Raw genomic sequence first — 13,311 nt, forward strand, 5'->3', positions numbered from 1 at the left:
GGGGAATTTGAAAGAGCTATGGGTTTTGTTGGCGAATTTGAGGAGTTTGTGAAGGTACATGTAGTTTCTACAACAGCAATGCAACACCAAAAGAGCTGCTAAGAAGCACATACACTACCATTTAAACAAGATGCCCAAATGCATTGAGCATAATAGAGAATGTGTCGGCCTGCAGTTAATGTTGATAAAAGAAACAACTATTGCATTTTATAATGTCTGTGCTGTAGTTAAAAATCCATATAGGACAAAAACTGTGCAAACAACATTGGATTCTTTCTTTAAATTAGATTAATTTATCAAAAGTTAATGGATTGTATGTTTACTTTTATATTAAGATTAATTCTTTCAGTGTGATACTAAAATATCGTATATATCAAAATATATATACAGTAGACTCTCAATTTTCCGGGATAGGTTGTAAAAAACAAATCCCAGATAATCGATTTCCCGGTTAATCCAAAAATACAAGTTTCCAACATATGTTCCAGGACTTCTTACTTCGTCGAGTTTTACATAACTCGGGGATGACTAGTAACATATTGCTGCTATATTATTATTGAGAAATCTGAATTCAGAGCGATACTTGTTAATGTTTGACCATTTTCAAACATCCTTATTAGTTAATTTTCTGATCCAAATCGATTGCTTTCCTTTTCTTGATAGATTTACTAGTACTGTTTTCACTTATTCTCTTAGTCGGCACTATAATAACGGCCAAAATGAAATTTTCAGTAAAGAACTTCATAGGGTTAAGGCAAAAACTCACTATTATCACTGCGCACGAGCTCACATTTTACTAAAGCACATTTCTGGAGGTCACGACCATAAAACAATAAAAACAATTTGAACTTTCCGTGTTATTGGGATTTTCTGTTCGTGCATCTAATTATAAATGGGTAGTAAACCCGATCTTATTGCATTTGTGATAATACCCATAGCTGGAATTCTGTGGGTTTTACATAATTAAAGGTGAAATGTGTGACCTCTTCACTGAAATCTTGCCATATAAAAACAAAACCATAAATAAATTGTAAGAATCTTCTCTTCTTTCCTATTTTTTTGCTTGTTACTCCGTATCTCACTTGTGCAGTTTGAATTTGTGTGTGCCATGATCATCATTATTGATTGCTTAATTTATTTTAATTTTTGTTTTAAATTTTACAATCCTAAAAAAAAAAATTGAGTGAAAAAAAATTTACATAACTCCATAGTTGTGTAAGTCGGGGACTTATTGTATCGAAAAATGTTCAGCAACCTATGTAAAAAATATGGCGATAGATAAAAAACTGACACGTACTATTCGCGTGTCCAATACAATGCTTTCCTTTATTTTTTGCGATGTCGATTTTAAATCTAATAGCATCCCTTTATTTTTTACAATGTTGCGAATGGTTTGGTCACCAACATCATGGTTCTTTAGAGATTTAACGGATGCACCGTTTTCAAACTTTTCAATAATTTCAAGTTTTTGTTTAATTGAAAGTGCAAGTCTTTTGCGTTTACCCATCATTTTTGTGATTTCTGGACAAAAAAAAATATTTACTATTAAAAAAAATTTGACATCCAACATAACGAAAGAAAATTTCTTTTTGTGGTGCAACAGAACACAACAATCGACGCAACGCAATAAAACAAACTAAATATTTGTTCAATTTTTGTAATACAGCAGCACATTAATCACCCAATGACGACTTTTAATGCCAATTTTGTCCCTTGTGTACGACTTTGCTACAAAACATCTGTTTATACCTATTCTAGTTATTACTTGAATTTTATGATTTATTGTTGTTGTTTTTTTTTTTTTTTTTTAATTTGAAGTCTTGAAGTGTCCCGGTAAATCAAGAGTCTGCTGTACTGTACAATATTTTCATTTCTGTTAATTGCTTTTCTCTTAGTTTATCTTACAAATAAAATAAAATCTTTAAAAAGTTTGTTAATCCTACAGTATTGTTAGACAAGGCTTTTGTTTTTATTATTTTTTTATTTTAATTATTTTATTTTATTAATTTAAATTAATTTATTGTTTTATTTATTTTTTATATTATTGTTTATTATTATTCTTAGATATACAGTATGCGCCCAAAAAAAAATAATAATAATAATAAAGATAAAATTTTGACTTTTGGGGGACCTTGTTATTACAAAATGTGAAAATTTATGTCCCTTGAACTTTGTATTGAGATTCTTCTGTATTAGTATTAGCAGGGCTTTATTTCATATTTATTCTTAGGCCATCAACATGGCTAAGAACATTCCAAATTGTTATGGGTGATGTACACAAGCAGAGCAATAATTTAGTAGATTTAGAGGAAACTGGTCCCTTCTGTAAATAGGTGGTAGGTTACACAGACAGCAAGTTATAAAGTTTCTCCTGACACATGGATTATAATTAGTATTCCAGCTAAGATCCATATGTCATCTGAAGTGCAGTGAGCAAACAACATTGGGCAGCAGACCACCATAGCCTTATTTCTCCTTTCAAATATGGTGGAAATAAAGATCTTTGGGTTTTTGATATATCATTAGAGATTAAGTGCTACCAATTTTAAACACACACACCAACCGTTTATGACTGATTGAATAATAAAATAAAATAAAATGATAGAAAAGACTGTAAAATAATATTTACAAAAAACTAAACTATAACAAAAATAAAATAAGTTAAAATGCATTAAAATATAAATATAAAAGCGATAAAAAGACGATAAAATATTAGAGCTTTCGGAGGTGTCTGCCTACTTCCTCAGTAATAGTGAGACTTAAGCGACACATCCTTAAATACCAGGTTCACGGCACACGTGGATGACCAGGCGCATACTCAGCATTCCTTTCACTTGTACCAGAACCGGAAGTGGTCTGGAGACGTGGAAAATTAAAATGTTTATCTCTGGCCAAAACCACCGCCTCAAAAAGTCTCATTATTACTGAGGAAGGAGGCAGACACCTCCGAAAGCTCTAATAGTGTTTTTTATCGTCTTTTTTTTTATCGCTTTCATATTTATATTTTAATGCATTTTAACTTATTTACTTATTTTATTTTTGTTATACAGTAATACCCCGACTTACGCTACCCCGACTTACGCGAACTCGGAGTTACGCGGTTCTTGATTTTTTCGTTTGGCAACGCTGCCGCCCACTATCTTCAAGGTCGTTTTTCGTATGTTATCGATATACGTTGCGACGGCGGAGATTGAGAGCGAAAGATGAACAAAATTCAACTTTGCTGCTTTTATGTTTTTTATATCAGTGAAGGGGAAACACATTTCACCATAATAACGTAAAAACCAACACAATTCCAGCTATGGGTATAATCGCAAATGCAATTAGATCGAGTTTACTACCAGTTTATAACAGATTTCACTAGCAGAAATGCAACTGGATTTTTATTGTTTTATGGTAGTAACCCCTAGAAATGTGAGGTGTTAATAGTGTATCTCTGCTTTTATGGTGTTGTTTATTCAGTTGCTACATGTGCGCAGCTTTGTTTATGCGTATCAAGCGTGCCTCCTCGTTTTGTAATTGTGCTTTATTCCCTAAAAATGAGTAAAATACTTAATTAAAAGGTGTGAAAAGGAAGCGTCCTGGTGAAGACACTGCAGATTCAGAGAGAAAAAGAAAAGCAATTATCGATAAACAGAGGCGGACTGGATCAAAAATTCTTACCCGGGAAAATTTATAGTGGCCTCACACTATGGTTTATGGCCAAAATCACACCGGCCTCCGGCCCACCGGGGTTTCCCCGGTAAGGCTTATGGCCAGTCCGCCTCTGTCGATAGAGAAAAAATATGAAATTGTGAAACGCTTTGAGCGAAATGAAAGCCCATGTGATATTGCACGTGCTACAGGCCTAAATGAAGCAACGGCGAAAAGCACATGACAATTGCAAACTTGACAGGTTGAAAATTGAAAAGGGCTCAATTGTAAAGGGCTTAAAAATTTTAGAAAAGATAGACTCCAACGAAGAACGCGTTATAGCTACAAAGCAAGGAATAAAAAAATTATTAGCTTGCTACGAAGAAATTCTGCGTGAAAAAAAGAACGCGCTGTGTCGTCAGACGAATTTGTTAGATTTTATGAAGCCATCGACATCGAAATAACTTTTTAACGTAAGTCATTTGTTTTTTTAATACATATTTTGTATTAATATGTATAAAGAACTGCAATTTTATTAATATTTTTCTTCTAAACTAGTGTTTTTGTTAGTCCTTGGTCCCAATTAAGCAAAATTTATATGTATTTATATGCAAAGTTGTACCCCGACTTACGCGAATTCGACTTACGCGATTTTCGTCAGACCCACCTATCGCGTAACTTCGGGGTATTACTGTAGTTTAGTTTTTTGTAAATATTATTTTACAGTCTTTTCTTTTATTTTATTTCATCATTCAATCAGTCATAAATGGTTGGTCTCACTATTACTGAGGAAGGAGGCAGACACCTCCGAAAGCTGTAATAGTGTTTTTTATCATCTCTTTATCGCTTTCATATTTATTTTTGTTATAGTTTAGTTTTTTGTAAATAATTAAAAAGTTTTTTTTTTTTTTTGTAAATATTATTTTACAGTCTTTTCTATCATTTTATTTTATTTTATTTCATTATTCAATCAGTCATAAACGGTTGGTGTGTGTGTTTAAAATTGGTGGTATGAATAATCCCAACCTCAGAGGCCTTATTGCAGATATAGATTAAGTGCTGTTAGGTCACTGTCTTCTCTTTTCTTCTTGACCAATGCAACTTTTTATTATTTTTTTTCTCTTTTGTTTTTGTGGGTGTCAGCAGTCTATAGTATGCTGGCCTATGTGGGTAGGCTGAATACTGCATGTCTATGGTAAATTATCCTATTTCCTAGTAGAAGACTAGAAAAATCTTAACTTGCAATTAATTGATCTCACAAACAGTTGGAAGACTAATTTAGCAATTTCAATATTAAAAGACTATAAACTGTCATTCCTGTTTCAGACTCTAATATTTTAGAATGTTAGAGTTACAGGTATCTGACATTAATAAAAAATGTTTATTAAAAATGAAGAAAATTTGTCCACGATGTATGACTCATTAAAATATGAAGCTTTTGCTCTGTGCTGCTTGCTACTTGTTTGAAATGTGCTGGCCACAATCACCCAAGCAATCCTTTTGCTACTATTGGCATTTTTGCAGTGAATAATAATTCGCACCCATTTGTTCAAACTTGAAGGTGGGAAGTATACTTACTACTTTTTTTGAAATGTGCTGCCAGCACACAAACCATCCTTTTGCCTACTATTGGTATTTCTGCAGTAGATAATACAGTACAACTCGGTGTCTGTTTTGCAGTATGGAAAAATGTCTCATTGACAAAGAAGTTTGTGTGAGGGAGGGCTCTTCTGAGAAATATAACTTGTATTTTGGGGTTATCACTATGAAATTCCCTAATGAAAATTATATTGCTGTTTATTAAAACTCTTAAGATCATAGTACCTGGTGTACTTTTTTTATATACTCATGCATGACTTAGAAAAACAGTTTGCACTTGAATGACAGTATTTACATATAAGGCATTGTTTTTCAAGTAGTATTTCTTTTAATTTCTCAAATGAACTACTTTTATTCTAATATTAATAGTGGACCTCAGGTTGCCAGCACTCCCAGGCAACTCCAGCATTCGGTTTAGAAGTTAAATGCTGGAAAGACCTGAATTGATCATGCTCTTTTGGGTCTAGAAATAGAATTCAGTTGTCTGTTTCTAGTATGTTACAGCAGACCACATAGTTGTAAATTAACACAGGCAAGAGTGTTGATTCATTTGTGTTGTGTGTGTGAAATGTGAGTGTACACATGTGCAAAGACAACTGAACTGGGTTAGCATTGATGATTGACTGATGTGATGTTCTGGATTGTTGTAAATTCCAAAACATCATTAGTCACCATCACCATCACTGTTTTCCTGTGTGACCATTTCTTCAGCACAGGGAACCATGGCTAACAAAGGTATCCAGCTCCTCCAAGCATGTCAGTATAATGTAAATTTTATATATATATATTTAATGGAAAAGAAATTTTTCCAAAATAATAAGCCTAAATGTTCATTCTGCAAGATGCCAACCTATAATAAGAAGAGAAAGAAAAGTGTAAGTGTAAGAAAGGAAGATAATAAAAAGCTGAAAGAATATAAAAAATGCTAATGGTTATATATAATACTGGTTGTTGTTATTTTAGATTTTAGGAGCATTAGCAACTAAGGCCATATTGCTCCGGGGATATGCGGTGGTCATTCCCTGACCTTTTCGCATCCTCCGTATTTGGTGGATCACGGGCTCTAACCCCGGTCTAACCAAGAAGTGTGTGCTACGCACTGCTGCTCCTGCCCACCTGGCTACGGAGGCTCCTTTATAATACTGATTACCAGCATTGATATACATATAGTGACAATGTGAACGTTGTGTAAATTTTGCTATAATGTGACTGAAACACTTTGATAATAATAAACAATTCTTGTGTAAGGCCTCGGATGAAAGTTAATGTGTAGAATATCATGCAGGGAAGAAAGCAGTGTAAAATAAAATGGAACATCATAACATATTTTGTTAGTTGGCCACATCTATGATGATCCATTGGGATAACCATAGTTATGGCATGCATTTCTGCCAATACAAGCAGATCAAAATAGAAAATTAAGAAAACCAAACAAAACAAAATACTATAATTTCAGAATATGCATAGGCAAAAATGGCAGTCCCAATGCTATGGACTGCATGTTGATATAGTAATAATTAATAGATAAAGTAATAAAATGTAGGTTGCAAATTAAATTATTTATTATGAATTAATTTTCATACAATATAATTAAATAAATAAAAAAAAAAAAAAAGACTAAGAGGTGTATATCCAGACAAATGACATGATAGTTTAAAGGACTATTGCATATAATGCATGGAGAGTAAGGGTAGGAGAAATGACAACCACTTAATCGTAAAGAATAGAGTGGATACAATATCACTAAAGATCTATGTCATCTGTCTGGATATACCTTTTTTTTATTTATTTATTTAATTATATTTCGATTATATGCTTTATTATATGAAATTTTAATTCGTAATCAATAATTTAATTTGCAACTTATATTTTCATATTTTATTTGTTAATATATCAACAGGATCACCATTTTGGTTATGCATATTCTAAAATTATAATTTAATTTTCGATTTTGATTTGCTTGTATCAGCACCAATGTACAATGTGGCCTCAATGGATTGTGATAGTAGTCGTTCCCCTGACAAAGTTTGCTCTGATGTTACATTTTATTTTACTTTGCTTATTATTATCAGCAATGTTTTAGTCATATTAAAGCAGAATTTTGCAGAATGTTCACGTTACTCTATGTATATCAATACTGGTAATTAGTATTATATATTATATCATTACATTAATCAGATCATTGGCATTTTTTTTTTTTTTTTTATATTCTTTCACCTTTTATACCTTCCTTTGATATGCTTGCACTTTCCCTTCCCTTTTTTCTAAAGGTTGGCATCTTGTGGAATGTACATTTCAACTTATTACTTTGGCAAAATTTATTTCGATTATTATACCTTCACCAACATTCTTCTTTAGCAGCTCAGTGTTTGAAAGTGTTGGTACCTATCCTATTTTTATTTTTTTATGAAAAATTTCGAGAAATTTTTCAAAGACGAGAGGTATTAGAACTTGTAGGACTAAGTACCGTGCATGGACTGAAGGTTGAGAAAGTGAAAGAAGATGTTAGTTGACACTAGACTTGAATTTCTGTAGGTTTCAGGAAATACCTATGAAGCAAGGTTGTTCCAGAAAACGGAAGTTGAATTAATAAATGAGGAAGAAGAAAAGTGGGTTCTGCGAGTTTGAAGTTGGACAGCAAAAGGATGTCAACTGGTTGTGGCACATGTTCGGACTGTCTTGGAAGAGAGAGTGGGAATTATAGAAGCCAATTCAGAAGAACAGTATCCATGGAAGTATCTATAGAAAAGACATGCAGCAGAACCAGAACATCTGTGAGACATTCTGTTTCTGCTCCATTTTTATTTGATACATTTCCACCCATACTGTTGCAGTTATCAACTACTCAATGATCATCATCTTCATCCAGTGGCCATTGTTCGTCCACTGGATGAAGGCCTCCTCGATAAGCTTTCAACAATGGAGGTCTTGTGCTTTCTATTGCCATTGAACACCAGCAGATTCCACAATTTAATCGATTCACCTCACTTCGGTCTTTTTCTTGGATGTTTTAAAGTCAAGCAGTATCCATTCCAAAATTAATTTGATCCATGTATCGTCATTTCTTCTTGATATGTGGCCTGCCCATTTCTATTTTAAGCACTTTATTCTTTCAGTGATGTCATAGACCTTGGTTTATTGGCAAATCCAAGCACATGTTTTTCTGTCTTCTTTAATTATGTTCAAAATTTCATTTTTTTCTTTGGTCTGGTAAATTTGTTGAACATAACCTGTGTTTTCTTGATATTTATCTTCAAACCAAACTTCTTGCTTTCATGTTGTAGTTCTTTAATGTTTTGCAGCAGTTCTTCCTGATCATTGGCAAAGTTGAATTATATCATCTGCAAATCATAAGTGAGTCAGATAATCTCCATTTATCTTGAGTCCATTATTATCCCAATTTAGCTTGCAAAAAAATTTATTCCAAACCTGCAGAAAATAGTTTTGGGGAGGTTGTCTCCCCTTGTTGCCCATAATGATATAGTCGTCTTTTCATATATTGATTAGAGAATGTTGATGTAAGCTATATTTACACCTTGGGTAATTAGGGCATTGATTATTGCTTGTTTTATGACTGAGTCAAATGCTTTTTCACAGTTGAAGGTCATGCATAATGGGAAGTTGTATTCATTGTGTTGCTCTATAACTTGCTACACTGTAAGTAGGTGATCCATTGTACTGAAGCCACTTCTGGAACCTGCTTGTTAGCATTAGCATTAGTAGTGGCATATGATGCAAGAAAGCAAGCTTACACAGCATAAGCAAAAAAAATTTTTTTTTTTAAATCCCATTTCACCCATCCATTTGCTCTAAAAGTTTGTCCAGTTCTTCCTTAAATTTATTTAAGCAATCAACCACCTGCTGGCTAAAAGCAAATTTCCTCACATCTATTCTACAACTGTCCTTCCTCATTTGAATTTATGCCCCCTCAGGTTCGTAATCTGAGTAGGAGGAATAATCCCATCAGCATTGAGCCTGCTCAAACCATTCAAGATCTTATACACGACTATCAGATCACCTTGCAGGTGTCTAGTCTCCGGGTGCTGCAATTTGCAGAACTTAAGCCTTTCTTGGTAAGAGGACCCCTTCGTTCCCCTCACCAATCTTGTTGCCCTTCTCTGTACTCGTTCTAGAAACTCAACGCCATTCCTAAAATAATGAGGCCTCCAGACCCGTTAGGCAGTACTCAAGGCATGGTCTGATCATTGCCTTATACAAAGGAATAATCACCTGTTTATCAGTACTAGCAAAATTCCTGCATATCATTAACAAGACACCATGAGCTACTCTTGCAGACCATCTGCACTGCTCAGAAAACTTCACATTTGACTGCACCGTTACCCCCAGGTCCTTTTCATTCTCTACCACTCTTGAGTGTAGCACCACAGTTGATATATTATTCTGGGGTTACTGCTACCCATATGCAGTACTTTACATTTATCAGTGTTAAACTTCAGCTGCCACCTCTCAGCCCATCAGCTCAACTTTTTTAGATCCTGTTGTATCTAGTTGTTCTTTCAGTTCTGCCAAATTAAGAATTGTGCTATTCTTCTTGAAAGTATTTTTGTGAAAACCTTGTAGATAACTGGCAATAGGCTTATCAGTTGGTAGTTTTTGAAATCTTCTTTGTCATCTTTTTCTTTTTTTTTTTTTTTTTGTGTAGTAGGACAGCTCTGCATTTTTCTTAGAAGGAATTTTGAAAAAAAGTTTGGCCAGAGCTTTATATACCAGCTTGCCAACAGTGACCTTATGAGGTCCTGCTGCTTTGCCATTTATTCATATCTAAACACACACACACGCACACACACACACGCACAGGTGATGTTAGTAATAGAGTGGAGAAATATAGAAAAGAGTAAGGAATAAAAACAGTACAAAAAAAAAGGGTGGTGAGGAAAAAGAAATTATGGTATAAAAAATATAAAATATACATAAATATAAAAATAAAATGGATAAATGTATTGCCGTTATAATGCTCTGTTGAAAATGATACCAGGGTTACACACTATATGGCAATATATTTATGTTTTTTTTTTTTTTACTGTAATTTCTTTCATTTCTCTACATTTTCTATATTTCATCACTCTATTTCTAATATCACTTATATTCATTATGGTTATTGGGTACATTCTGTCCATGGCTTTTGCCCATAAAACTCTTTCTTTTTCCTTTTCACTTTTTCTTTCATTCTTTCTTCTTCCTTTATTATATTATATTGTTTATATATAAATCTTTCTTACAAACTTTCTTATATTATATCATCTGCTCTTTTGAGTCTGAAGACTCATTTTGAGCACTTATATTGTACATATACACTCTTACAGCAGTAATTATATATGTATATATAGTATTCAAAAAAGGGGAAGGGGGAAAGTGACAATTAGAAAATAGTTTCATGAACTAGGACCACTGATAGTCAAGAAGAACCCACTGACCATAATAAATATAAATTAAGATACAAGTAAAGGGGTAAAGGAACAAATGAGACTACAGTACGCAGGGGGAAAAAAATTACATATAAAAATATACAAATAAAAATAGATAATGATATTGTTGTATAACACACAACTGTCATGTCGTTATCAAGAGTCAGCCACCAAAATTGCACAAAAAAAGATGGCAGTATAAAGAGTCTGTACCTGACGCAAGGCACATGCCAGGAAACAATGATAAAACAGAAGATTAAGAAATTGGCAGATTTAGAATTAAATTTTTATAAAATGAAGGCCAAAAGAAATGTATAGGGGGGAGAATACAATCAGCAGGTAGGCATGTGGTTTGCAGTTGACTCAATAGAGGAACAAAAAAAAGAAAAGACTAATAAAAGAACCCATTGCTTCCAGTGTGAAATAACACACACAGTATGAGGAACTTCTGGTTGTGTTTGTGACCCACAACTACCCTCACGAATAGTCTCAGTGGCCATTGGACTGGTTTGCTATAGCTGCCTTCTTATCATTTTTGCTGTGTTCCAGTATATCAAGTGCTACTGAACTACAAAATAAGGGTTTTTTTTTTTTTTTTTCTCTTAAAGTGTTAGCCAGGCTGACATAGTTAATACAGACACTCCACCCACCTCATATACACCAAATGTGATGCAAAAGATCATGATATCAAGGGAGTGTTCAGCTCCAAAGCTGTATTTAGGAAATTTTTTATAACACCCATAAGTGTCAATTATCCATTTGGTATTTGTATCCAAGAGATACTCGGGGAACTACATTATTACTGTAGGCATGGTTGCCCAGTCAGCAGGGCCACCCCTTCCTCCTTGGCATGCTCCTGATACCAGCATATGACTTTGCCCTTAAGAACTGGAGCATGGGAAATCATATATGGGATAATGTTGCCTTTCCAGACAAAACTGTATCCAATCAGAATATACACTGCTGAATTGTCTCCTACATAGCTGGCATTGAAGCTTGTTTGAAATTTGCTAATACCAGAGATTTATTGCATATATAATGACTCTTTAAATACATTACATGTTTTATCAGCAACAAATTATAATCTTCATTCAGTTCTGTCTCTATTCCAACAGATGAAAAATTTCCTTTGTGAATGTATTTAATATCTTTCTTCTGGATCCTTAGCTACATTGGCATTGAAGGAAGCAGTTGGACTGACATTTCAGCAATTAGCAATTCCCATATGTAATCTTGGTCTCTAAGTTTCTTATACTACAGGAAAATAATAAGGATTAAATTATATTCCCAATAATAATATGTCATGGCATGACATTAAAAACAAATTATGCCTGATTAAGCCTGTAATCAAACTCTGCTGGTTTAACCCGCACATAAATTCAAAAAGAGGATGGCATTCTTGCTTGGCTCCACTTGGGACTCAATCATATTTCTTATTCCTTCCTGCTAAGGGTTGATGACTCTTCTATATAATTTTGGCCATTAGGCTTGTTTTCCCTGCAATAATTTTATTACTACACAACATTTATGTTTTAGTGCTTTTAATTATGTAACAGCCTTTTACATTCTATCAGACTTTATCTTTCTCTGCTTGTCTGAAAAATGTCAGATGCACAGAGGCAATGTATCTGATGTTTTTAAATATTTACAAGACTGTAAACCTGTATCAGTATACATATAAATTAATTCTTTTAATACTTACAATGTACACATTCCTGTTTGTTTTTATTAATGTTTACTGTTTTTTTTTTTTTTTGTTTTTTTTTTTGGTGTATTTACATTTTTACATGATAGGTTATTTATGGCTTACTTTTAACTTGTTTTATTCTTGGAATAGACCCATTGTCATGATCTAATTTGCCAATATAGCCATAAAACAACTTGCCTGAACTCATCTGAGCCTAGCACACATTGTGAACTCTGGCTGTGGATTTTTGTGGGTCTTCCTCAATATATTTTGGGGACAGGGGAATAATTTAAAACTTACACAGTTTGTAAATATAAATAGATAATATAATGCATGCTAACTAATGAGCACTATATTACATAAAAGAACTCATTTAAGAAAACCACAAAAAGAAACAGTCTCTCTGATTGGAAAGTTCCCTCTCCATCTCCAGTGACTAGGTTTTTAGATTTAAATATTTTGGCATATCAGAATATACACTCCTGTACTGAAGCATTAACAATTTTAAGGGGAGGCTTTCCCCATGAATTATTCAGAGTTTTCAGTTTCAGTTGCCAACCTGCCAATAATATACAACATGCAGATCAGCCCATGATTGCCTAGTTGCACAGACATAATACACATGTACAATATAGCCTTAGTTGCTAATCTGCTATTTCCCAAGAGAGTAAAATGTTATATGTTGGCAGATTTAGTATTAGTAGTGGCAAATGATGCAAGAAAGGAAACTTATACGGAATCAGCCAAAAAAAAAAACTTTTCACATCACCTGTCCATTCCCTCTAATAATTTTCTAATTCTTCCTTAAATTTATTCAAATTATACACTTTTACAACATCAGATAGTCAACTATCCTCTGGCTGAAAGCAAATTTCCTCACATCTTTCCTGCAGCTGACCTTCCACAATTTAAATTTGTCCCCCTTTATGTGTGTTGTCTGAGAAAGCGTAAGGATGATATCAACAT

At 33.5% G+C, this 13,311-nt stretch overlaps 1 protein-coding gene across 4 annotated transcripts in view; it reads left to right on the forward strand.

Annotated features, from left to right (window-relative positions):
• LOC150089037 (ribosomal protein S6 kinase beta-1-like) overlaps positions 1-13,311 on the forward strand; it is a 213,800-nt gene that overhangs the window by 149,800 nt on the left and 50,689 nt on the right. The gene's annotated exons all lie outside the window — the stretch shown is intronic.

This window comes from Mastigoproctus giganteus, chromosome 3 (genome assembly GCF_048544385.1).
Source record: "Mastigoproctus giganteus isolate SK-2022 chromosome 3, ASM4854438v1, whole genome shotgun sequence".
Taxonomy (NCBI): domain Eukaryota; kingdom Metazoa; phylum Arthropoda; class Arachnida; order Uropygi; family Thelyphonidae; genus Mastigoproctus; species Mastigoproctus giganteus.